Genomic DNA, 25,887 nt, shown 5'->3' with positions numbered 1-25,887 from the left:
GTGTTCTAGAGTGATCGACTGCGACACCATCGAGCGAGACAATCTGCCCTAGGAATGACATAGAGGGTTTAGCGAAGGCGACCTTGGACAATTTCACAGTTAACCCAGCCTTACGAAGGCGATTGAGAACTTCCTTTAGATGATCTAGATGTTCTTCAAAAGTCTCCGAAAATACGACATCATCAAGATAGTGGTACAAGTACTCGAATTTGATGTCGGAGAAGACCCTATCTAGCAGTCTAGTGAGTACAGCGGCTCCCGTGGGGAGCCCGAAAGGCACGCGGTTTTATTCATACAAATTCCAATCCGTGGCAAACGCTGTAAGATGTTTAGACTCTTCAGCTAGGGGAATTTGATTATAGGCCTGATTCAGGTCCAAGATGGTAAAGAATTTAGCTTTATGAAACCATGAAAAACAAGACTGAAGGTCAGGAAGGGGCACAGATTGTAACACCACCTTCCGATTGAGAGCCCTATAATCAATGACAGGCCTGAAGCCACCTTGGGGTTTCGGGACTAGAAAAATAGGCGAAGAATACGCCGACTTAGAGGGCCTAATATTACCATCCTTTAACATTTGATCGATGATTTCCTTCAATGCCTTCATTTTAGGTGGAGATAGCCTATAAGGTGGAAAACGGACAGGAATCGAATCCGTGACCTCAATTTTGTATTCGATCAGGTCAGTAACGCCAAGAGTATCAGAGAACACCTCTGGAAATGACTGACACAACTTACGAATACTATCAGCCTGCTCCTCAGGTAGATGTCTAAGATCTAACAACATCTCATCCTGGGTAGGCGAAATAGATGAACATGGTGCGGAATTACATTTCAATAAGGGGATTTTACAATTAGAAGCAAATTTGAAAGTGCACGACCTACTCCGAAGATCGAGCACAAGACCAGTATGGGACATGAAGTCGGCTCCCAATATAATGGGGCAAGACAAATGCTTAGGCACAATCAATTTAACTTTCCAAGTAAATTTAGAAATACGAATTTTGACATTTAAAGAGCCTAAAATTTCTAATGGGGATGAATTAGCCGAAATATATTGAACCGAATTCGAACAATAGTCAGGAAGCTTACAAACAGATTTCAATTTCGAATACCATTCAGCCGAAATAATAGAACAAACACTGCCTGAATCTAAAAGAGCAGTTATAGGCTCATTATTCACCTCAATTTTAAGAAAAGGTACGGGTGCGTGGGTATCCGCCGCAATCCTAAGACATTCTTTGGGAGCTTCAAAGATAGATTAAAAGACTGACATTTCCCCGATCTTTCAAGATGTTTACTTGGGGCTGATCCTCGGGAAGGTGGGTTCGCCGACTCAGCCGAAGCCACTAGTCATTTATTATTATTGGTATTGGTGGAAATTGCATCAGAAGTCGAGCAGGAGGGGGTGCTGCTAGCATTAGGGCAGTTCATGGCAATATGAGAAAACGCGCCGCATTTAAAGCAACCTTGCGATGACCCTGTTCCACTAGATTTAATTGATGGACACTTGTTCCGAAGATGGTCATGGGACCCACAAGCATAACATTTACGGACCGTGATGGTTCGGCGAGGTGTAGGCCGAAAGTTACTTTATGGCGGAGGGGGCTCCCTGGCAACACGTAATGTGTCCGCATACCTAACCCCTTCGGCTGACACAGCCAATGCTTCAAGTTCAGAGAAGGTTTGCGAGCACGCCGCGAAACACAAATATGACCTGTAGGATGGTGAAATACCTTCCACAATAGCATGAACGATTTGGTCTTCGGCAAAATGAAGAGCAAATACCCTAGTATAGAACTTAATATCTTGGATGAAATCTGCGAAGTTTTCATCCATCCGCTGTACCCGATAATAGTACTTCTGAATCAGGGATGACCTCGCACGAGCAAGAATGAAATTTGCAAGAAGGTGTGCATGAAAGTCTTCAATAGATGACTGTTCCGCTATTGCCTTAACAATTTTGTCTGAGAGAACACCAATTGCATAGGGATAAATGATTTGCAAAATTGGACACGGAGAAAGAGAAAAAACAAGGGCATGATCCTGAAATTCAACTAAAAACCTTAAGAATGAAATAACTTCACTGGTAGTGTTAACAGAAAACTTCGAAATACTTCTAAGCAGCATGGCTAATGGATGAGGCAGACTACTGAACCCTGGTGACATAGTAGGTAGAGGTTTAAGTGGCGAGGAAGCTAATTCAGAACGTGCGTTATTCAACGAGTTACGGCGTTCAGACTCGTTGTCCAATGGGGCAGAGATTTGTTGAGCTCCAACGGTTTTCCTATTGACTTCTCCTTTAGGAGACTCCTCCTCGCTACCTACGTTTACCGTAGCGGGTTGGTCGGTTTTGGGAGGAACCTCCCCAGTTAACAATTGGGTAACCTTACTGGACAATTCAGAATGATTTTCAAGAACAACGCTAGCTTCCTTCCTCTGAACGTCATTCAACTTCAGAGACAACAGATCGTTAACTCTATTAGAAAAATGAAATAACCTGGCTTGCACACGTTTAATTTGATTAGGAGAAGGGTAATTTTCTTTAAAAAAAAAGGTAATCACATATGCCAGCTCAGTAGTATTGTCAGTGATCGTGGAAAGAGAGTCGTCAATTTCTTTCTCTCCCAAAGTTGGGACGGAAATGGGCAAATCAAGGGACTCTCTAAGCTTATTTGTGTCTACCGCAACCGTGCCTCCATATTGCACATTTCTAATTGTTAATTCACAGATTAACTCCTCCTTGCGCAAATAGTTGAGATGGAGAACCTCGCGAGGGCCGGGCATGATGACAAAACAATTTTGAAAAAAAAACAAAATCCAAAAATTCCAGCAACTGAGAAAATTGTTAGAGTTCGAAAACAAAGCAATATTTAGCCGTCAAAAGAGGCTAAATTGGGACCCATTCAACCACGCTCTGCTACCACTTGTTACGGAGTTATCCGTGGTAGTTAGAGGTGAAAGAAGGTGCTGGGATGAATAGGTTTCAATCTACGAAATTAAAGTTAATTTAAAATTTAACAAAGTTATATTTTTTTGCAAAATCAAGAAATAACAAAAATGACAGGTACATAGTAGCCTAACAACAAATCGAGAATATATAATTACAGTAGTTACAGGATTTGGGTTTCGAGACCCAGACTTACAATCCTTGAGCTATAAGCCCAACTTTATCCATATACAATATTCAACAAGGGGCAGAAGACCCCAATCATTCCTAGGAGCACTTGCTCCCAATTGCACAGTAAAGCCTCCTCGAGGCACACAGAAACAAATTTTTTGGAAGAGCAACCCGCTCTCAAAGTTCCAGCCTATTAAAGGCCAAACCAAACTCGACCTTCAAGCTGTCCTCCAAGGACATAGACACAGGGGTAAAAATACCCAACCTACTGAGGCCTATTAAGTACAGAAACAGGTCAATTACATGGCCTCCAAAATACCAAATTGAGAGGAGGCGAAACTGCACTCCTAATACACTTTATTAAAGCCTAATTTGGCCCTAGGCCGCTTATGCAAGGGCTAATCCCATACTAAAGAGGTGACTTATATAAGGAAACGATTTACATTACATTAGAAGGGAAGAAACGGTTGTGAAAATAAGTTCACCTCAAAGCAATATGAATGGGAGCTCGAGAGGTTTAGGCACTCTCTATCCCAATTTGTAGTTTAAAGAGATAGAATTTATACCAAGAGTCTTTTACATTTTAGAGGAAAGTTACATGGTAAGAGGTATCGAACCTGCCCCGAGAGTTAAACTGCTGAGCTAGCAAGAAAAGAATTTATTAAAAGGCCATTACCTTATTGATGAACCGCTGCCCGAAGAAAAAGGCGCTACCCGCCCCCTGCTACATAATTTACACAATGATAGATGTTACTGAAGTGGCGCAGAGACTCGAAAATCAGCAGTTTATATACCCTCGCGGAACATTCGAGACCTTTCATGAATGAGAACACCCGCCCACAAGCCTTTTATTGGACGGCCAAAAGATTACATGTCAAAACTGAAGGAGAAAACCAGGATTGGTGGGAAATTAATTACAACAATTACTCATTGGTCGAATTCAAAACTGGCGGAAAGAGAAGGGTTATACAGCCAACCTAAACAATGACAGAAAGAAATTTAACAAAGAGCAAACATAAGAACACAAAATTTCTCCAAAAACACAGTTCTTTCACTTCGCACTAGGGTGCATAATTGTCGTCCTTCAGTAGTGCCATTTAAAGAGAATGTTCACACTTCTTACTACAGGCAAAACAAAAATACATCGAAAACGACACAGTTCAGAACACTTCAAAATTTACAAGTAGGGACATCTTCTGAGAAACTTGAGAATTAACACTGTAGTTAAAGTTCAGGCTTCCTCCAGTAGAAGAGTTTCAACTGGCGCAAAGTTTGAATTAGCGGCGCGGAGGTGTACCGCCTGGTACAGACCTCCCCCACCCCCAAAACTCCCTCCAAGGGGTAACACAGAAGAACATAAACTTTTGTTTTAAAACAAGGTCCAAGTTATGCTGTTGAAATAGAAATTAATTGCAGAAGGATTTACAAACAAGTTTTCTTAAAATGATTGGATCCAGTTTCATAATTTCCTTGTAGTAACTTTTGAACGAATGTCTTTATGCTTGTAGACGTTGAATTCAGAAGGAAAAACTTTTAATACCTGAAAGTGAAGAAAAATTTTCTAAGTCCACCAAATATTGCGGTTGAATTCAAATATGTAGTAATTGTTGATATTAAATGTCCATGTAGCTGATTAAATACATTCAAGGTTGATTAAGTTGGACGGCCAGACCGGCCGCTGCTGCTTGTGTCCAGAGGAGGCCGCTCGGACCCCTCGAGTACCCTGAGATACCGCTCGCCCGCACTATGAGAGGAGCCGTGGAGTTGAAGCACGCCGCACCCGCGGCGAACATACAGGTCGCGGGCAAGTTGCAGGTTGTGCGCCACACATCAGCCTTGGCCGGGAGGAGGGCTCCAGCTCGCCGTACACTGGTTGGCCTCACTGAAGAGGGGCGGGCCCATACCCCACCTCAGTGGCGGTACGGCGCCACGCTGCTGCGGGGGCACTGAAACGTTAAGACCTCGGCGGCAGAATTTGTTGGACGATAATTCTTTAGGGCACAGGCTTGGTGGTGAGGTTGAGGGGCCAGCGGCGTGGAGTTATTTATTTCATTTAAATAGCCACTGTGTGTTGTTGAGCAGGAGACGGGAGCGCAGTAATGGCCATGGTAAGGACAGGATGGCAGTTTAACTGGTCGGGGAAGGTTTTACAATAAATGCTTAACTACAAAGAACTTGATTCCAAGGGCAGAAGGCCTCACAATGCAACAAAAAATATAACCTTCCGAATTCTTTCAAAAATGTTAAAGCAAATATAAAATCAGCTACGTTAGCGCGGAAGTTACACAGGTTTCACCTGTGACAGGTGAACCCTAAATATCCTCTCGGTGGCTGGATTGCTTAATAACAACGTGACCGGCGTAAGAAAATCAAGTATTATGCACGGCCCATGAAATCTGGGGGCAAGCTTGCCCGCGGGAACAAAATTCTTGACCATCACCTGGTCGCCTACCTTCAAATTGGTGGGTCTCCGTCCACGATCATATCTTTCCCTAACCTTTTCATGAGACACTTTAAGATTGGCTTTAGCCTCCTTCCAGAGATCTTTAATATTATCTGGATCAATTGTCTCGGGTAGAATGTCACTCAGAGACCAGAGGTTAGAGAGCGGCGTGTTGGGAACAAACTTGAACTTCAGAGAAGCTGGAGTAAATTTATGTGATTCATGAACCGCCGAATTCAGAGCGAAAGCTAACCAATGCAGGGACATCTTCTGAGAAACTTGAGAATTAACACTGTAGTTAAAGTTCAGGCTTCCTCCAGTAGAGGAGTTTCAACTTGCGCAAAGTTTGAATTAGCGGCGCGGAGGTGTACCGCCTGGTACAAAGACCTTGGAAAAATAGTAATTTGCTAACATTCTGACCCTTTTTTCATACGTCCTTCATGTTGTTTTGCTGCATACAGTGTGACAGTTGGAATAGTGTTAAAGACCTCTACTGCATAGTGTGTGTGTATGTGAACTGGTCTTGTTCCTACTGGAGATATATCAGAAGAATGGCCAGTCTTGCCCAGATACCGTAAACATTTGTTTGTTACCATTTGCTGAGTATTAGCTTCAAAATATCCAATATAAATTGTGTTCGTTTAACATTCCTTGGTAATGTTCAAATTGATGAATTCACTTGACCATTGTTCAAGAGAAGAAATGCTTAGTGACAAGTAAATATATTTAAACCTTTCACTATTATCTGAACAGTCATTATTTACTTCTGGGAGAGAAACATGACGTTTTTCTGCAGTTCATCTCCTTAATAAACACAAGAGCTTTCATCAATGAAATCCTTCAAATGCAAATTCAAATCATTGCCTGTTGAATTAAAATAAGAAAGTTTGTTCGCTGTTCTCCTGATGTCTTAGTGTAGTTTTATATTAAATTACCGGAACAGAGTCCTTTTTAATGGGAGTAAAAATTATTGTGAATCTCATATTTCAATGATATTCAAGACTTCTGATCTTATGGAGTCAAGGAACAATTGAATCGACTGACGTTTTCTGGACTGAACTTAGATATGGTATGCAAGTCATCAAATTGAAGAGCTTCTTAGCGATGAGAACTAGTGTATAACTGCTGAGCGATAAGAACCCTCTTTGGGAATTCAAGTGATGGAAAGGAACAAGCAAGTGACAGGTCAAATCATATAACACCTAAACACAATGACAGAGAGGGTAGTGTAAAAAAAAGAAACCACACATTCACTAACATCAGACAGGATCTCCAAATAATCAGTAGGATCAACAAAGGAAGTTTAATGAATAGCCCAGAAAACATCCATATTACTGTCGATAAACTACAGAACAGGGAACGGAATCTAAACGAAATGAATGAAAGAAACCTCCTATATGAACATATCAGTAAATACGTGGAAATGGTAAACAGTAATAAAACAAGATGAACAAGTAAAATACTCGAACACAACATCCCTGAAGCACAACCAGTACTCCCTCCCCCCTCACAAGACGTACTAAATGACGACACAACTCTACTTCCCCTTTCTCCGGAAGATTCCTCGAACAATCAGACCATTTCACACCGCTACTACACTAGGTCGTGCAAGAAGGCAGATCCCCAAGGCAGCGCGGAATAAACATTTCTCAGATAAGGTGAGTCAAGGCCACGCAATTTCTAATATATTTATCTTCCCGTGATATATTTAGAATTTGGAGCTTTTTATTTTTATTATATGCCATATTTTCAATATATGACGATCTCCTGCTGGTTTCAGATCGTGAGGCTAGCTACCCCTAATCAGAAGACCGCCATTTTATATAACAGAAGCTACCATAGGATTTTAGCAAGTCAAACGGCGAACACATTCTTTTATCACAATCCTAAGAGCAATTCTCGGAAGTTAAACGGTCAACACGGCCTTTTACCATAACCATAAGAGCAACAATTAAGAAATATCTTCAGTACAAATTATAAACAACAAATACCTGAAGACTGTCATACAATGTCATAGACTTTTATTCAAGCATAAGTGTTAAAAAACCCAGTGCCTCACCATAGATGCTTTAGGATATTTTAAAGTATGTTTATTACAAAACAAGGTTTTTAACATCACTGCAGACGCAAACTTTAATTAAGTATTCTTCTTACAAACGCCTGGAGATTGTTACAAACACCTTTTATTCATGGCACCTAGTGTTATTACAAAAGTATTTCACCATAGACGCTTTTAAATATTTTAAATTTGTACTTTAGCATATAAGTTTTTAAACACAAATGTAGATGCGAATTGTAATTTAAGTATCATTCACACATATTTCCTAAACCCCAACCCCCCCCCCCCTCTTTTCATTCAAAGCACATAGAACAATGATTTTTAGGATCCCATGGGACATAGTTTTAAGATCTAATGTGCTCACTGTCCAAATGTTCTCATCTAAGATGTTTATATACAGCTGAAGATGACCACTAAGTAGTCGAAGCATGTTCTGTGTGTGCTAATGTATTTTTTATTTTGCCTAAGGCAAAAGAAATAAAGTATCGATTAGGTGGCTTTTAAAATTAATTTGTTGATTATACTCATCAATATGACCATGAAGTGGACAGCTTGCAATTGTATAATAATTTTTAAAAACCTTTTAACTGGAAGACAAACAGATATTTTTAGTGTAACAGAGTTGAAACTTTAACAACAACTATTCTAATGAATAGATACAGTTTTTTAAGTAGGCTAACTATGTATTCATCCTGTCTCATTTCATCAACCCATTAACCATTACATTGTTTTAACACCATTTTAATTTATATTCAAATAGTTTTTAAGAGGAACAATGTACCTGATAATAATGTACTAAAAACTTAGTGATTCACCTGAGCTAAACAACAGCTGAAGATGTTCTCAAATAAGAACAAAACATGCACTGTTTATAAATAATTAATTTGCTAAAAAGCAAATAAAAATATCAAAAAGGTGGAAGATGTTCAATTATTGTAAGTCTCTGTCTGTGTGGTGTCACGAAATCAGGGCTCATAGTGTCTCTTGTTTTCTTTGTGTTGCTTTGCATCCTGCTCACACCCTCTAAAATTAGGCATGTAAAATTAACAACATATTTTATGTTATAAATACTATTCTAAGATATTTAAATTGATGAGATATTTAACGACATCAGTCAGTTCAGCTTAAGCCACGGGCGAGTGCGGACGTATTGAGTGGAGGGTCCCGGGAGTGGGAGTATGGAGTGAAAGAGCTGAGTGCAGGAAGGTAGCGAGGAGCTTATAAGTCATGATTGATGTAGAGCAGTACAGAGCGACCATAGGAAGACGGCAGGGAAGAAAGAAGAAGTGACGCTAGGAGAGCACATAATAGAAATAGAAACGAAAGGTGAATTAATTATATCAGCGGCGGTGATTATAATATTATTATGGATTGCGGGGGTCGAACTGAACCCGGATCCGACCCACAGTGGAGATGAGAGCAGGGAAGACTTCGAAGAATTCATAAGAGTGATAAAAGAGGTGATTGTAGAAGTCTGCCCCTTTGAGCAAATCAAAAATATGATACAAGAGCAAACAAGGGAGTTTGAGAAAATGAAGATATTGTTCCGAGAAAGGGCAGAGGATACAACATCGCAAGTGAGAAAAAATGCCGAAGAAGTTGCAGCATTAAGGGAGAAAATAGGACGATTAGAAGAGGAGACGCTGAAACTGAAAGCAGAAGTGGAAGTCAACACTCTAAATAGTAGGAAGAAATGTTTATTTATTTACGGGGTGCCTGAGGAGAAAAAAGAGGACAAAGTGCTTACAATTTATAAGGTGGTGGACCTAATACAGGGGAAAATGAAAATTAATTTTAGTCAAGTGGATATAGACGACGTGCAGAGAGTGGGAAGAAGGAGAGGTGACAGGCCAATCAAAGTACAACTGTTCTCTACGTTGATGGCGGATATTGTGGTAGGCAATGCGGGTAACATGCAGGAAAAATATGGATCAAGAGGGACGTGGGAACGGAAGCGATCAGGAACGAGCGAATTCTTAGAAAACACATGATACGAGCGAAACTCCAAGGGCTGAGAGCGATTATCAGAGGGCAAGAGCTGGTGGTGTCAAGCAACAGCTGGAGGAGGATTTGGACTGTGAAACAACTGATGGACCTAGAAATGAAGATAAAACAAGACGAAGAAGCGGAGAGAAGTGTAGCGATCTGTGGGAAAAATAGGCAAGTGAAAGGCAGTGATATGGGAGAAGGGGGGGGGGGGGGGGTAGGCAGTAATGTGAATACCAAAAGTATCAGTGTACGGTGTGAAGAGAGGCAGGAAGAGGTGCCAAGTGAAAATGTGACCATAAGCAGTGAAGAGGGCAGGCAAGGAAGGGAAAGCAGTGAAGCAAGGGAAACGCAAAGACTGGGAGGTGAAAACAGTAGAGTAAGGCAAGATCAGGGTAAACAAGTAAGGACAGAGGTAACCCGGCAGAGTCTCGGGCAGAATTTCGATCTGAGCCGGGGCAGATAGAGAAATAGAGACTTAGGGGCCATGTTGGGAGCTATTGAAATAAGAAGCAAAAACAGTAATAAAGTGAGTAAGTAAGTAATTAAGGGCATGATTGTCGAAGAGGCAAGAGATGTAGGTGGTGTTGTGGAGTTGGAAGTTATGAAGGTATTTATTTGTGAAGGCTGAAATGTGGTGATGGAGAAGTGGTATGTAAGTTATGATGTGTTATAGGGCTGGAATGTGGTATTGGAGAAGTGGTGGTATAAGATGGTGGAGGGCAGAAGGAGAGTGTAATGGTCGAATAAGTAGAGGTGGTATATGTGGTGGAGTTGGTGTTATATTGCTGAAATGTGGTGATGGAATTTTTTGAGGGCTTGGTATGTATGAGTATGTGTTATGATTAAATTAGGAGGTGTTATATTGTTGAAATGAGGTGTTGGAGAAGTGGTGATATAAGATGGTGGATGGCAGAAGGTGAGTGTTATTGTCGAAGCATGGCTGAACATGTAGGTAATGAAGTGTGTTTAATTATTGTTGATATTTGGAGATGGAGAAGTGGTGGTACACGTAATAGCAGAATTTAAGTGTGGAAGGAGATGAGATTTGAGAAAAGGTGTTTTGTTTGAATAATTGTCTTGAGGTGTTTCATTAGGTGGAGTTGAAGTTGTAATTGATGTGTCTATATAGTGATCTTGACGGTGATGGTGGTATGTGTTGGTATAATAGGTATAGGGTAATAATGGAGTAAGTTGAAATTATTTGCATGTGAATCTGTGTTGGTATGATATAGGAACAAAAGTCGAATGTAAGATACAAAGAAAATTGGTAAAGTAACGAGTGTATTGTTATAATATGTGAAAGGTGGTGTTGGAGAGGCGGTAGATATGAGTGTTTGGTATTTATAGGTGAAATTTTGGTTTGGTGGCGTAATGTGGAAGAAAGCTTGGTAGGTAAATCTGATCATTTAATTATGATTACTGGAGAGTAAGATGAGGTGGTATTTTTAAGGATGAGATGGTATATATTGTGGATGCAATAGTATTTGTGAGTGGTAGGGAATTTCTAGAGTCGGTGAGGTGATTTTAATGCGGGTTGGTAGAGATGGTTTTATTTATTGCTGAAATTTTTGGAGTTGGGAGGTGATATTATTGCCTTTGTGTTTGGTATGCAAGTGCTGAAATGATGATTGATTAGTTGTAAGTGTTGAATGAAATAAGGACAACTGAAGAGTATGGGAGTAAGTATGTGAAAAATGTATGTGAGTTTGTAAGAGTGAATACGGGTTGGCAAATGGTGAGTTATTGATGTATTGTGTAATATATAAATCTATTGGTGGCGAAATTGTGGAGACGGAGGGGTGTAGGAGATATGCATTGCTAAAGGACAAAGTTGCAACAGGTGAGGTGTGAGGTAAACATAGTTATGGCTGGCGAGGCAAGGTCTGCCTGAGCACAGCAATGTAGAGTGGGTCATGTAGAAAAACAATGGCGGTGTGGAATGTGCAGAGTCAACAAGGACACTTGGTAGAAGGTGTTGTCTGGTTCCGGGATCGCGCATGTGATATTCTATGTTTATATTGGCAAATGGTTCATAGAGGGAATCAACCATTGGCCAGCTGATTATTAATAGTATTATTATTATTATTATTATTATTATTATTATTATTATTATTATTATTATTTTATATCGTGTCAGAAGCATACATAAGTTTAAAATTAAAGATAAGGAAAAACATAAAACATAATATAAATACTCCAATGGCGAAGAGCCACATTAAACTATGTGAGCCCAAAACCTTGCAACATCAAGTGCATTTGGCTTCGCTTTAACCATGTCTTCTGTTGTGCAGCTGAATGGGCATGAACTGCATTGCAGCAAATGGGCTGTGGTCTGCTCTTCTCCACATACACACAAGGTACTGCCCACTTCGAAACCCCATTTCTTCTGGTTTACCCTGCACCGCGTAACACCAGAGCGCAGTCTGTTCAGTGCTCTCCAATTCACCCAATCTGTGACATGGCCAGGAGGGAGTTCCTCTTTTGGGGTCATCCATTGACTGATCCTCGTATGTTGACTCCTGACGCGCCATTCTTGAATTCTTGCTTGCTGCGCTGTTCCTGCAAGTGTTTCGGTTACTCTCAAGAAGCTTTTCCTAGACTTAAGCCGCTGGCGTGGTGGCTCATATCCAAACAAAGGGTGGGCTTCCGATGTCAACACCTTTCAATTTTCTTTCTTGGCTGCCACTTCACGGCGAATATCGGGAGGTGCTATCCCTGCAAGGCAATACACTTTTTCCAAAGGTGTAGGTCTCAAATATCCAGTAATAATGCTGCAGGTTTCATTGAGTGCTACATCAACTGCTTTGGTATGGCAAGATTTGTACCACACCGGGCATGCGTATTCAGCTGCGGAATAGCAGAGCGAAAGGGCAGATGTCCTCACTGTGTCTGGTTGTGCTCCCCAAGATGTTCCAGTTAGCTTCCGCACAATATTGTTTCTAGCAGCCACTTTCTGCTTGATGTTCAAACAATGTTTTCTGTAGGTTAAGGCACGATCCAGAGTGACTCCGAGGTACTTCGGGGTAGGATTGTGTTGTAATGCTATGCCTTGCCAAGTGACCTTCAGAGTTCGGGAAGCTTCTCTGTTGTTTAGATGGAAAACACAGGTTTGCGTCTTAGTTGGGTTTGGTGTTAGTTGATTCTTCATGTAATAGCCAGCAAGAGTGTCTAGAGCTGTGGACAATGTTTGTTCAATCGCTTCGAAGTTATCCCCCTGAGATGTGATGACACAATCATCAGCATAGATGAAACTATTCGTCCCGGCAGGAAGAGGCTGATCATTTGTGTAAATATTGAAAAGCATTGGTGCCAACACGCTTCCCTGAGGTAGTCCGTTCTTCTGTATCCTCCACCTGCTTCTTTTTCCCTGGAACTCAACGAAGAAACTTCGATTTTGAAGTAGGTTTCTAATGGCACAAGTCAGATGGAAGTCCTTTGTCATGCTTTATACCTTTCCAAGGAGAATTCGGTGATTAACAGTATCATATGCTGCCGAGAGATCTATAAATGCAGCTCCTGTGATTTTCCGGCTTTCAAAGCCATCTTCTATGTGTTGAGTTAATTTCAACACCTGCGATGTGCAGCTTTTCCCTCTCCTGAATCCAGCTTGCTGTGGAATCAGAAGTGGCTCGATTTTATCAGTCAACCTATTGAGGATTAGTCTCTCCAGAATCTTAAAAAGATGGCATAATGAGGAGATTGGCCTGTAGCTCGTAGGGTCATTTTTATCTTTGCCTGGTTTTAAAATGGCTATGACCCTAGCCTTCCTCCATATTTTAGGTATCATGGAAGACTGAATGCAGTTGTTCATGAGTTCTAGCAACCCGCACTTCGCAGTAGGACCAAAGTTCTTAATTTGTTCCATTCGAAGGTCATCGAGTCCTGCTGACTTCCCAATCTTACACTTACTGAGAGCTAATTCCAGTTCAGTTAGTGTGAAATGCTTAGATAACTCATTGCTCTCGTCTGGTTGTCTGACTATAGGATTCTTCCCTACTTTCATGTGGTTTTCCATTAAGCAAAAGTTGGTGTGCTATTTGATCTGCACTCACATTGACATGTGTGTTACCTTGCGTAGGATCATTGCTCAAGTGTTTTAAAAGTCTCCAAGCTTCTTGACTGCTCCTACCCATATCGACTTCAACTTCATCCATGTCTCCTTCTTTGCCTGGGAGATAGAGGAAAGAACACTTTGTGCTGCTTGAATCGTTTGCTCACTAAATGGGTCTTCTTCGTGAAGCCTGTAGTAATCATGCAGCAGAGCAGTTGTTTCAGGAGTTATACCTTGAAGGTAGCGTGTCCTGCAGCCTCTGGGAATTGATGCCCGTGAACAGAACTTCACGATATCAATGAATTTGTCATAATCTTGGGGTATAGGAGAGACAGCTTTTATCCTCTCATCCAACATACTGGGAAAACCTTTTCCAGTCAGCCTTTCGAAAGTTATATCTCCGTCTGAACCGAACTTCGTGTGGTCTTATGGGTGAAGAGAGGTGACATATTAGTGGCCGGTGTTGTGTTCTTGGGATTGGTGAACCCATTTCTTTAGAACATTGCTGCACAAAGCAGTTGCTCACAAAGAGAAGATCTGGGTTATACCCTCGGTGCCATCTTCCACTGTTGAAGGAGGAGGGGAGCTTACTGTCATGAATAAGGGAAAGCTCCTGAGTTTCAGCCCATGCAATGACGATCTCTCCATTCTCATCTTCTTGAGCATATCCCCAGACGTGACTACGGCTGTTAAAGTCACCGATTACTATTGACTTTGTTTGATTACCAAAATTTGCAGGTGGTAAGAAAGAGAACTTTTCATTTGGAGGCTTGTACGCAGATGTAATGGTCATGTTGCTTAACTCCACGGTGATTATTTCGATGTCGTTATCTTCAGTATGATGAGTACTGATGATCTGGATGTCTGGCTTTACAAATACAGCACTACCATATTTCGCATGAGACCTTTCTGCAACTAAAATCATTCCTGAAATCTTTGGACGTTTCTGATGTTCATCCCTATGCGTTTCCTGAATGCACAAGACGTCACATTTCTGATCTTGGCATAGTTTTTTCAAGAGTTCCTCTTTGGCAGCTGACAGGCCTTCAATATTTATGGATATTATTGTCATGGATGGCTCTGAAAAGAGCCGTTTCTTAAAATACATTTTAAGATTGATTAGTTCTGCTTCTGGTGTAAGAGAATCAGCCGTCTAGGAAGAGTCCTAGTCCGTTGCCCAGGAGACACCCGGATGTATAACAATATCACATGCAAATACACCCTACTGGGAGGTTTCTCTCGTGTCCCCCATTATTATTATTATTATTATTATTATTATTATTTATTCAGCTATTTATTTAATTGACGTGATAGTTGTAGGGTGGCTTAGGTAGAACTCTATTGTGAACATGTATTGGGGCTAAACGCCTGTGTTGTTCATTAATAAATAAATACTTTCTAATGACATCAGTTGCCATCATCAACCTGATATTTAACCCCATTTATCATAATATTATTGCACACTATCCATCTCACAATATTATCAATATCATTTTGCATTTGCTCACAATCTTGTAACTTATTTATTACTCTATAAAGATAAACATCATCCACAAAATGCCTTATCTCTGATTTCACTTCGTTACTCAGATTATTTTTCTATACAAGAAAACATGAAGGTCCAATAATACTGCCATGAGGAATTCTCCTAATTATTGTAGGATCAGATAAAGCTTTGCCTACTCTAATTTTCTGAGATCTCTATTCTGGAAATTTATCCACCCATTCAGTCACTCTTTGGTCAAATCCTTTTGCACTCATTTTTGCCAGGAAGTGCCTTAGACAGGTCAATCGTGATACAATCCATTTGACCTCCTGAATTCAAGATATCAGCTATATCTTGCTGGAATCCTAAAAGTTGAGCTTCATTGGAATAACCTTTCCTAAACCCAGACTGCCTTCTATCGGACCATTTATTAATTTTGCAAACATATGTAATATAATCAGGAAGAATGCTTTCCTGAAGCTTACATGCAACATATATCAAACTGACTGGCCTGTAATTTTCAGCTTTATGTCTATCACCCTTTGTTTTATACACAGGGACTACTATAGTAACTCTCCATTCATTTGGTATAGCTCCTTCAAGTAAACAATAATCAGATAAGTACTTCAGATATTGTACTATATCACAACCAATTGTCTTTAATATATCCCTTGATATCTTATCAATTTCAGCCACTTTTCTTGTTTTCCTCTTTTGTATGTTATTGAAAATGTCATTGTTATCATACATAAATTTTAATACTTCTTTTGTATTAGTGACTACCTCTAACTGGACATTATTACTGTAACCAACAATCTTTACATACTGCTGACAGGTTACTTCTGGCTTTTGAAGATCCTTGCATACACACTCACCTTGTTCATTAATGATTTCTGGAATGTATTTCTTGGAACTTATTTCTGCCTTAAAGTACCTATACATGCTCATCCATTTTTGGTAAAATTTGTATGACTTCCAATTACATTTGAATAATGGTATCCTTATCCGACTTCTTTGCTAGATTCAATTTCCTAGTAAGTTCCCTCAATTTCTCCTTACTTCAACAGCCATTTCCAACTCTATTCCTCCTCCATAGTCTTTTTACTTCTCTCTTATATTGTAGTGGGTCATTACCATTCCTTACCACCTTTAAAGGTACAAACCAGTTTTCATATTCCTCAACAATTGCTTTAAACTCATCCCAGAGTTTGTTTACATTTTCATTTACCATTTTCCACTTATCATAGTTACTTTTAAAAACTCTCATGTCTGTTTTTTCAGCCATATGGTATTGCCTAATAGCCCTACTTTCAAGACCTTCCTTCCTATCACATTTATTTTTAACTTTATTTTTAGCTTTGTGATTGCTAATACCATCTATTATTTTGGTTTCTCTATAGAGCTCATCTGATTTTACGAGTACCATATTCAGAATATTCTTCCCTCTAGTTGGTTCCATCACTTTCTGAGTCAGCTGTCCTTCCCATATTAACTTATTTGCCATTTGTTGGTCATGCTCCTTGCCACTCGCATTACCTTGTCAGCTGACATTTGGTAAATTGAGATCTCCCGCTACAACCACATTACTTTCCATACCATTTCTCACATAACTCCTTATCTTACCAAATAATTCTGAATCGGTTTTAGGGCTACCCTTTCGTGATCTGTACACTCCAAAGACATGAAGTTGCTTATTATCTGTAAGGATGAGCATTACACCTGGAATTTCATGTTTTTTCATCCATAATTTCTTCGTAGCTTACAAATTCTTGTTTCATCAGAATGAATAATCCCCCTTCTATCTCTATGATACACACTCCAGTTCCATGAGAAAATTTCTGCATCCATTATACCATTTCTCAGACATGATTCAACTCCTATTACAATATCTGGTAAGTATATATCTATTGACCAGGCGAGTTGGCCATGCAGTTAGGGTTGTGCAGCTGTGAGCTTGCATCCGGGAGATATTGGGTTCGAACCCCACTGTTGGCAGCCCTGATGATGGTTTTCCATGGTTTCCCATTTTCCCACCAGGCAAATGGTGGGGTTGTGCCTTAGTGAAGGCCACAGCCACTTCCTTCCCATACTAGGCCTTTCCTATCCCATCATCGCAATAAGACCTATTTTTGTCGGTGTGACGTATAGCATATTGCAATATATATATATACTTGACTTCCAGATCCCTGTACCCTTATCACCGCTTCATAGACCACCCTATTTCTCTGAATGAACCTCCCTATAACCCTTCCAAACAAATTTCTCAACACATACGTAACATTGCTGTTTAATTGGAGATCATCTGAGTGCAGATCATTATCTCCCACCCACCCATTAGGATCTAGAAGTCTCACTCCTCGTTTCCCACATACGCACTCCATACTCTTATTTATATCCACAATCACCTTCCAGTCAGTATCCCTCCTACATAATATTCCACTGAAAACAATCTCTGCTTCCTTAAATTTCACCTGTGCTGCATTGGCCAGATCGCTCACATCCCCAACTATGTCTGTACTTATACCTGCTTGCCTTACATTGTTGGTACCAATGTGAAACACTACCACCTTCTCCTTTCCTTCCTCCTTCTCTTCTACTTTCCTCAACATCTGCCTCAATCTAATTCCTGGATAACACTATCGTGGTTCCCTTTTTGACTGGTGGTTTATATATATTACTGACTATTAAGTCTGCCACTTTGATCATAACTTCATGTACATCACTAACACTGGAGGCTGACTACAAGTGACCATTTGTGATGGTGGACAGGATGGATGTGGCTACACTGTAAATATGGTGATAGGTAGCTCCTATGAAGTCATAACCTGATATCTCACCTTTTTTTCCTAATTTGGACTTCATCTTCTGCATGTGTACACTCTGTACCAATAATGTGTGTGCCATTATCTGCTGTGATTCTCTCCAAGATTTGGCATTTCACTCTACTTATGGCCTCCATATTAATCTGACAAATTTTAATATTGGTTCCAAGTTTTCTTGACATTTGGCCCTGACAACGACCTTTGCTTTTGGGATGTGACATAATAGTCGAAATGCAGATTCATATGTAATGTGCTTCAGCCAGGAGATTTTTATGATTGCCCGGCTACCGGAGTATTGTTGCTTGCTTGGAACCACCCAGGAGTTACATGGAGTGTAATGAGAAATTAGTTGCTGTGGAAGTGAGCTACGGTCATCCCCCTTGAATTGAACCTTCAGTTGATGTACTTGTTATGTCTTCATATACATTGAACTGTTTTGTAATTCTAAAGCAGTCACGTATCCCTCTTCTGAATCTAAGGTGCCTGTTGTTTCTTAAGAGCTGCTTTTTGTGTCATATAGCAAGGACATTTGGAAGAGTTGCTATCTTGTCGCAATCACAACAACCCGAATTCTGCCGGAAATACTTCATGAACTGTTACAACATTCCAGTTCCATCTTTATGGTGTTTGTCCTTTGAGAAGAAGAAAGTCCATATTTTGTGTATATCCAACTGTTAGAAATCTTCCATTCTTGGAAAAAGATGCACCTCTGCCACAATGAAGTTGGCTTTTCTACATTTGTTATTCCTGATCATGCTGTTTCTTTATAAGTTTCTTTACAATGAGCTCTTCATCAATTACTTGGTAAAAATGTCTTAAACTTTTGTTAATTTTTTTCTTTGATATTTCTGGAGTATTGCAAAAGTATATTTGTAATTCACATGAGGCAGACACTTACATTAGTGTGTTGAAGAATTATGCCAAACTCGGTCACTAATTTTTGCTTAATTCATTTGGTTTTTCTTATCATGTTTCCAGTGTGATGGGTTAATGAGCTTAGTTATACTGGAATTTATTTTATTCCGGACAGATCCCTCATCTAATAGAATTTCATCATTAAAAGTTGATATAGTTATTTGGTTTTCCCTCTCATCAGTTGAGGATATTGATATACCACTCATTGCAGTAAGTTTGTCCTCTTTAGTTACCCTTTCTTAACTGCTGTTGGATTTGATTTTTGTCATTTCAAGTTTATATAATGATATTTGAATGATGCAAATTCATCATTTGTTTTATTGCTTCCTCCTGTCTATTTATAGATTTTTATTTGTGCTCTGTCTTTACTCTGTCCTATATTCATATCCTTGTTTCTTACTTATAGCATGCTACAGGTATTAAGGATGAAATAATCATAGAAGAATGTGCAATTGACCAACTGGTCCCACACTTCAAAGAAGAAAACAGGTAAGTACAGTTTAGTTGTACACCCTAACACTAGTTCCCTCAGTGGACCAGTGGTAGATTGTCAGCCTCCAGATCTCAAGCTCTCACTTTCAAACTCAGCAGAGGTGGTCAGATTTTGGTGGGTGGGAAAAAAATCTGGTCACAACTTAATATTGCACAGTGTCAACATGTTAAATATATCTGGTGACATATTTATTGTTTGTCTTTAAGTCTGGTGATAAGTCCATATTTTGAAATGAATGAATTTAGTTCATTTAAAGAAAGAGATTTTTTTTTTCTTTTTGACATTAGCAATATGTGTTAAGTGCTTGATGATGTTTGAATTGGTTACTTTTAAAACCTGTGAGTCAAGAATTGTAAATTCATAGGAAGATTAAAAAAATTGAAAATTTAACTATGTAGAGAACTTTTATATGCTTTTATTGCTTCTAAAATTTAAATCTTGATTCTGAATGTCACGGAGATATGTAATTTGCTCATATGAAGATTACAGTTTTTGCAAGACTGGTTTAAATATTCATCACTTTTGGAATTTAAAGAACTAATGAAGAATTTGTTATCCCATCATGGCACATATTTCTTACAATAATTTGTTCAATTACAGGTTTTGTCTAGAAAATAATTTCCATGTTAATTATTAAAAACATCTCTAGAAACTTAAGAAAATTGTTTTAATTAATGTACACAATAGAATTTATTTTGAAATGAACAAACTTTTAGACCAATCTCTCATCAGTGATATCTCAGTCATAGATGGCTTTCCTGAATCTTTGAATTTTCCCTTCATTTGGTATGTATCCTTCTAGTATTTTCAAATCCTTCATTCTCTGTACATTAGTTGAGAGATTCCGTTTGAACTCACTTTTTTCTGGCATCACAATTGTACTGGGAGTACTGTTCAGAAGTCTGAGGATTTAGTTTTTAAGACAATCAATGTACTGGGTAGTATTAACTATACAAAAGTGGTTCCTAGATTACACAATACAGTTATAATGTGACACCTGAAACTTTATTTTCATATCCCAAAGCACTCCCTTCCCATGGCACTCAATTGACAGGACAGACTTCTTGAACATTAGAGGTCTCCGTGATTTGTCGCCGTCACGAGCGAGACATCGGGAAGTGCGGACGTGTGAATGAGCTGAGGTGCGCAATATGGGAATAACGATACAGCAATACAGGCTAAGAATTGGAAGATGGCATGGTGCAAGGCAGTGTTGGAAGGAAGGTGGAGTTGAGAGAGGAAGAGAAATTAGTGGTTATAAAGGACTGTTGGAGATTATGTTGTGTGCGACGGTTATTGCAACGCTGCTGGTGGTAGGAGGTATACAAAAAAATCCGGGTCCAAACCAGGGACCGTTCGGCTGGGAGGAGCTTGAAGAGATCAAGAGAGTGGTGAAGGAAGCAAGCAAAGGAGAAGAAATTAAGGAAATGATGCAGGAACACCAGGCAACCCAAATGAAGGAGATGAAGGACTTAAAAAGTTTTATAAAAGAAGAAATTGGAGGTGTAAATGACAAGTTAGCAGAGATAGAAGATGAGGTAGGGAGCTTGAAAAAAGAAGGTGGTGGTACTGGAAGAGGAATTAACAGCAATGAAGAGAGAAGTGAGGTTAGCGAGGAACGAATCAGCAAGAAAAAATGTGTTTGTGTATGGTGTACCTGAGGAAGGAACAGAATCAAAAGTGGAATTAGTATTGAAAGTGGTGGACATAGTTTCGAACAACATTTCTGAAGTTGATATAGAATATATATATAGAGTGGGAAGGAACAAGGGACATAGGCCGGTGAAGTTAAGATTAATATCAACCCTAATGGCTGATATACTTCTGAGGAATGCTGGAAATTTGAAAGGATCGAACATTTATTTGAAGGCTGAGATAGAGAAAGAAGACAGGATGGGGTTGGATGTCTATAAGCGGCATATGTGGCGTGCTAGAGCGCAGGCATTGCGAGTCAAGATAGTGGGGAGGTGTCTGCTAACTTCAGGCAGAAATTGGTCGCGATCGTGGACACAGGAGGAACTGCTGAGGATGGAAAAATGTGAGGAGGAAATGAGTTGCAGAAATCGAGAGCAGGGCGACATCAGTACGGAGAAGGAAGAGAGATGATGGGACTGCGGTGTCAGCGGGCAGGTAGAGAAGACAGCAGAGTCCTTGGTGAGTCAGAACCGCCCAGGAAGGAGTAAATCAACAAGTAGGACACTGGACCGAACTGATGTGGATACAGGTAGTGAAGAGGTGACGGGAAGGGAAAAGAGTCAGGGTAGTGACTCAACCTCCCCGAATAGGAATAATGCAGAAATAAACCTGGAGAGAAAGCAGGCGTTAAATAAGGCGAGATCCTTAAGTTTAAAAGATCTATGGGGTGGGAAAAAAGGCTCTGGCACGGAAAAGAGGAAGGATGGGGGTGAGAAGAAAGAGAGGGATGGGGTGGAGCCAAAAGGAAGAATCACGAGAAGTAAGGGGCGAACTGGTGAAATGCAGAAGTATAGGGAGGGAGGGGGAGGAAATAAATAACTAGATATGGTGATAGGGATGCTGAATATTGAGGGGTTGATGGGGAAGTTAGGGAATAAGGAAATTGTGGATTTAGTGAAAGATTTTGAGATTATTGCTCTAGTAGAGACGTGGTTAGGGAAGGGGGTTGAAATTACATGGGACGGTTATAGAGTAGTTAACGTGTTAAGGAAAAAAATAGGGAAGAGGGGCCGAAACCCAGGGGGCATAGTAGTTTTAATAAGAAATGAGATAGCTGAATGGGTGGAGACGTTACAGACTAGGGTAGAAGGGGTAGTGTGGTTGAGAGTAAAAATGGGGAAGGGGCAGCGGAAGCAATTTGTCTGGCACTGCTTTATAACCATCCGAGCGATTCAGTGTATGCAAATAAACATTTCTTTGACGAACTGATTGAAGAAATAAACACAATTAAAGGAATGTATGTAGAAGATGGGATTATTTTATTGGGGAATTGGAATGCGAGAGTGAGCAATAGAGTACCGGTATACGGGAAAGAAGTAAAAGTAGACGGGGTACTGCAAAGGAAGAGTAAGGATAATGTTGTAAATAGTTATGGAGAAAGGTTATTAGAGTTATGTGCTCTAGAACATTTATTTATTTTAAATGGGTGGATGAAGGGGGATAGTGTGGGAGATTTTACGTATATTACAACAAATGGAGGGAGTGTGGTGGACATAGGAATAAGTTCAGAGATAGCGTTAAGGAGAATAATAAGTTTTGAGGTGTTAGAATATGGGTTGACAGAACATATCCCTATCCAAATAAAATTGAGAACGTTGGTCGCTGATGAGAAGGGAAAGATGGAGGAAAGTAAGGAGAGGTATAGGAATGGAGGATGGAAGTATGTATGGGATGATAATACTAAAGAGAAATTAAGACGGCATTTGAAAGAGGAGGGAGATATATTAAGGGTAGGAATTGAAAGGGCGGTAGAAGGGAATGATATGGATAACGTGCTAAAATTAATTGAACTCCCTGTATGGAGGGTGGGGAAGAAAGTGAAGAGAAGGGTAGAGGGAAAAAAGAATAAAATGAATGGATGGTTTAATGAAGACTGTAGGAGAAAACGTGAGGTTGTAATGAGAGCCCTAGCGGAGTTTAGGAAGGAGGGTGTGCAAGAAAAAAGGAAGGAATATTGTAAATTGAGAAGGGAATATAAGGAGGTATTGAATGAGAAGAAAAGAGGATGGAAGGAGGCGGAAGCTGGAAAAATAAATATATATTGTAGAGAGAAGAAATTTGAGAGGATTTGGGAGTCAATAAACAAGATCAGAAAAACGAAACCGGAGGGGAAGTGGGATAAAATAGGAGAAAACGAGTGGGTTAGGCATTTTAAAAGGCTTTTAGAAGGGGAGAGGAAATTGGGTAGAGAAATAGACAAGTCACAAATTGGAAGGGAACTGGAAGTAGGCATTACAATATTGGATGGGGAGATAACAAGGCAGGAGGTAATTACAGTATTAAAAAATGCTAGACCCAAGGCTGCAGGAGGTGTGAATGGTATTTCCAATAGTGTATGGAAAGAGGTAGGGGCAAATGAACCGATGTTGAGAGGGATTGTGAAATTCTTTAATAGGTTGCTGGAAACGGGGAAATTTCCTAGAGAATGGAGGAAGGGGGTATTATGCCCTATTTATAAAAATAAAGGAGCTAGTAGTGATCCAAACAACTATAGAGGAATTACACTGCTAGACTCGCTGTCAAAGGTGTACACAGGGGTTTTGGCGAATAGGATAAATTGGGCGGAACAGTACGGTAGGATATCTGAGTTCCAAAATGGATTTAGGAAAGGACGTAATACAGTCGATAATGTTTGGATTCTGGACACTTTGATTACAAAGTATGTGAGGATAGCAGGGCGTAAATTATTTATAGTAGCGATTGACTTAGAAAAAGCCTTTGATACGGTCAGTAGGGAGGCGCTATTTTTGAAATTAGGGGAGGTTGGAATGTCGAAAAAAATGAGGGTGGCAATTGAAACTATTTATGAGGAAGTGTTTGTGATGATTAAATTGCAGGATGGAAGGTTGAGTAAGTGTTTTGAATCGAAAAGCGGGGTGAGACAGGGATGTAAGCTATCCCTGATATTATTTATATTATTTATAAATAATATTTTAGAGGGTCATGGTGGAGACGCATGGCAATGCCATTGGGTAGGGAAAATGGAGGTTCAGGGGTTGCTATTCGCGGATGACCTATTGATTTTGGCTTTGACGGCAAATGGGTTGCAAAAAGGGTTGGACAAGGTAGTTGAATATACTAGGAAATGGTCTCTCAGAGTAAATGTAAGAAAGACTCAGATAATGGTGTGTAGGAAAGAGGTGGGAGAAAGAATAAGGAAGTCTGGAGGCTGGAGCAGGAAGAAATTAAACCAGGGGGAATAATTGAGTACCTAGGTGTAATAATTAGTAAGAATGCTTCTTGGAAAAATTAGTGTAAGAAGGCAAAACTTAAAGGAAGAGGAGCGCTTGCGGTAGTAGGAGTATTAGAAAAGAAATTTCCAGACGTTAAATAGAAAATTCAGAAAACGGTGTTTAAATCACTGGTAATGGGCAACATGCTATTTGGGGTTGAAGTATGGGGAATGGAGGAAGACAGGAGTGAACTAAACCAGGTGGTGGCGAAATTTAGCAAGATCATGATGGACTACCGAATTGTACAGCCAATGCCGGGGACAGATTAGTCTGTAAAGAATCGATAGAGGTTGAAATAGCTAAGAGGGTGTTCAAGTACTGGATTAGATTGGAGGAAGGGAAGGGTGGGGCGTTAGTACAAGAAACGTTTAATTTTCAGAAAGGTATGACGAATGAAGGTTACTGGGTGAATAAGTGCAAAAAGTGGTTACAAAAGATTGGATTGGGGGTATATGGAGAGGTCTGGGGGGATGGTAGGAATAAATGGGTATGGGAAAGGATAAAGGGAAGACTACTAGATATTGAAAGACAGAGCTTGATAGGGGAATGTAGAGAGAGAGTCTTTTTATCAGTATTAAATAAATTGGTGGAAGTAATAAACCCGAAAACGGAGTTTGAGGGTAGAAGGGATAAGAGAGGTTTGTATTGGTGGATATTGGGTGTTCCGAGGAATAGGGGGTGGGTAGGTAGTGAGAATAGGGATAGATGTGTGTTATGTGGAGAGAAGTGGGAGGACCTGCATATTTTTAATCAATGCCGAACTTTGGCGGAGATAAAGATCAAACTACTAAGTAAGAAGGAGCTGCATATGGTAGGGGAAAGCTATAAGATAACATCTTGGTTATGTAGAGAGTGGGAGAAAGGAACGAATATAGCGAAATTCTTAAATGTGGCCAGAGCTATATTTATAAAGAAATTGAGGGAGTAACAGGGGTTGTGCAGATAATGTGGTTCGTGCTGAGGGAGAAAGGGGGAAGGCATTCTGCTCAGAGGAATGGATATCCGCCCTGAGCAAATGCGGGAAGGGTATCATGGTAATCATGATATCAGAAGAGGGGGCTGTAGTGTTAGGGGAAAGGGGAGAACACCTTGCCCTGTGGATAGGTGATCCACCTGGGGCAAAGGGAAAGCCTGAGAAAATTAGGTAAGCGTTGAGAAAAGGGGAGGTTGAGTAGGTTTGAGGGTAGTGTAAAGCTTAGGTGGACGTAAAAAAATGAAAAATAATAAATAAAACAAAAAAAGCGAGTTGACTGAGTGAACTAATGGATTTGGAATGGAAACTGTTTGTTTTTTGTGTGTAAGTGAAATGTAAAAAAAGTCAAATTGTTTTAAGTGCGATATAAAATGATTGTTAGTTGATGTTTAAGTCTGAAGCTTAATAAGGTGAGTCGGTTTGATATATGAAGTGTGGTGCGGTAGGTGGAGAAGACTGAGTGAACTAATGGACTTCGAATGAAAAAAGTTTGTCTGTGTAAAAAAAAAAGTGTTAATTGTTGTAGGTGCGTTGATGAGGGATTTTAAATGTTTGTTAGCTGAGGGAAGGTAGTGTGCTGACAATGGACAAGAGTATGTGTGACGTA

The sequence above is a fragment of the Anabrus simplex genome, chromosome 5 (genome assembly GCF_040414725.1).
Source record: "Anabrus simplex isolate iqAnaSimp1 chromosome 5, ASM4041472v1, whole genome shotgun sequence".
Classification (NCBI taxonomy): domain Eukaryota; kingdom Metazoa; phylum Arthropoda; class Insecta; order Orthoptera; family Tettigoniidae; genus Anabrus; species Anabrus simplex.
This window is presented reverse-complemented; position numbering follows the sequence as displayed.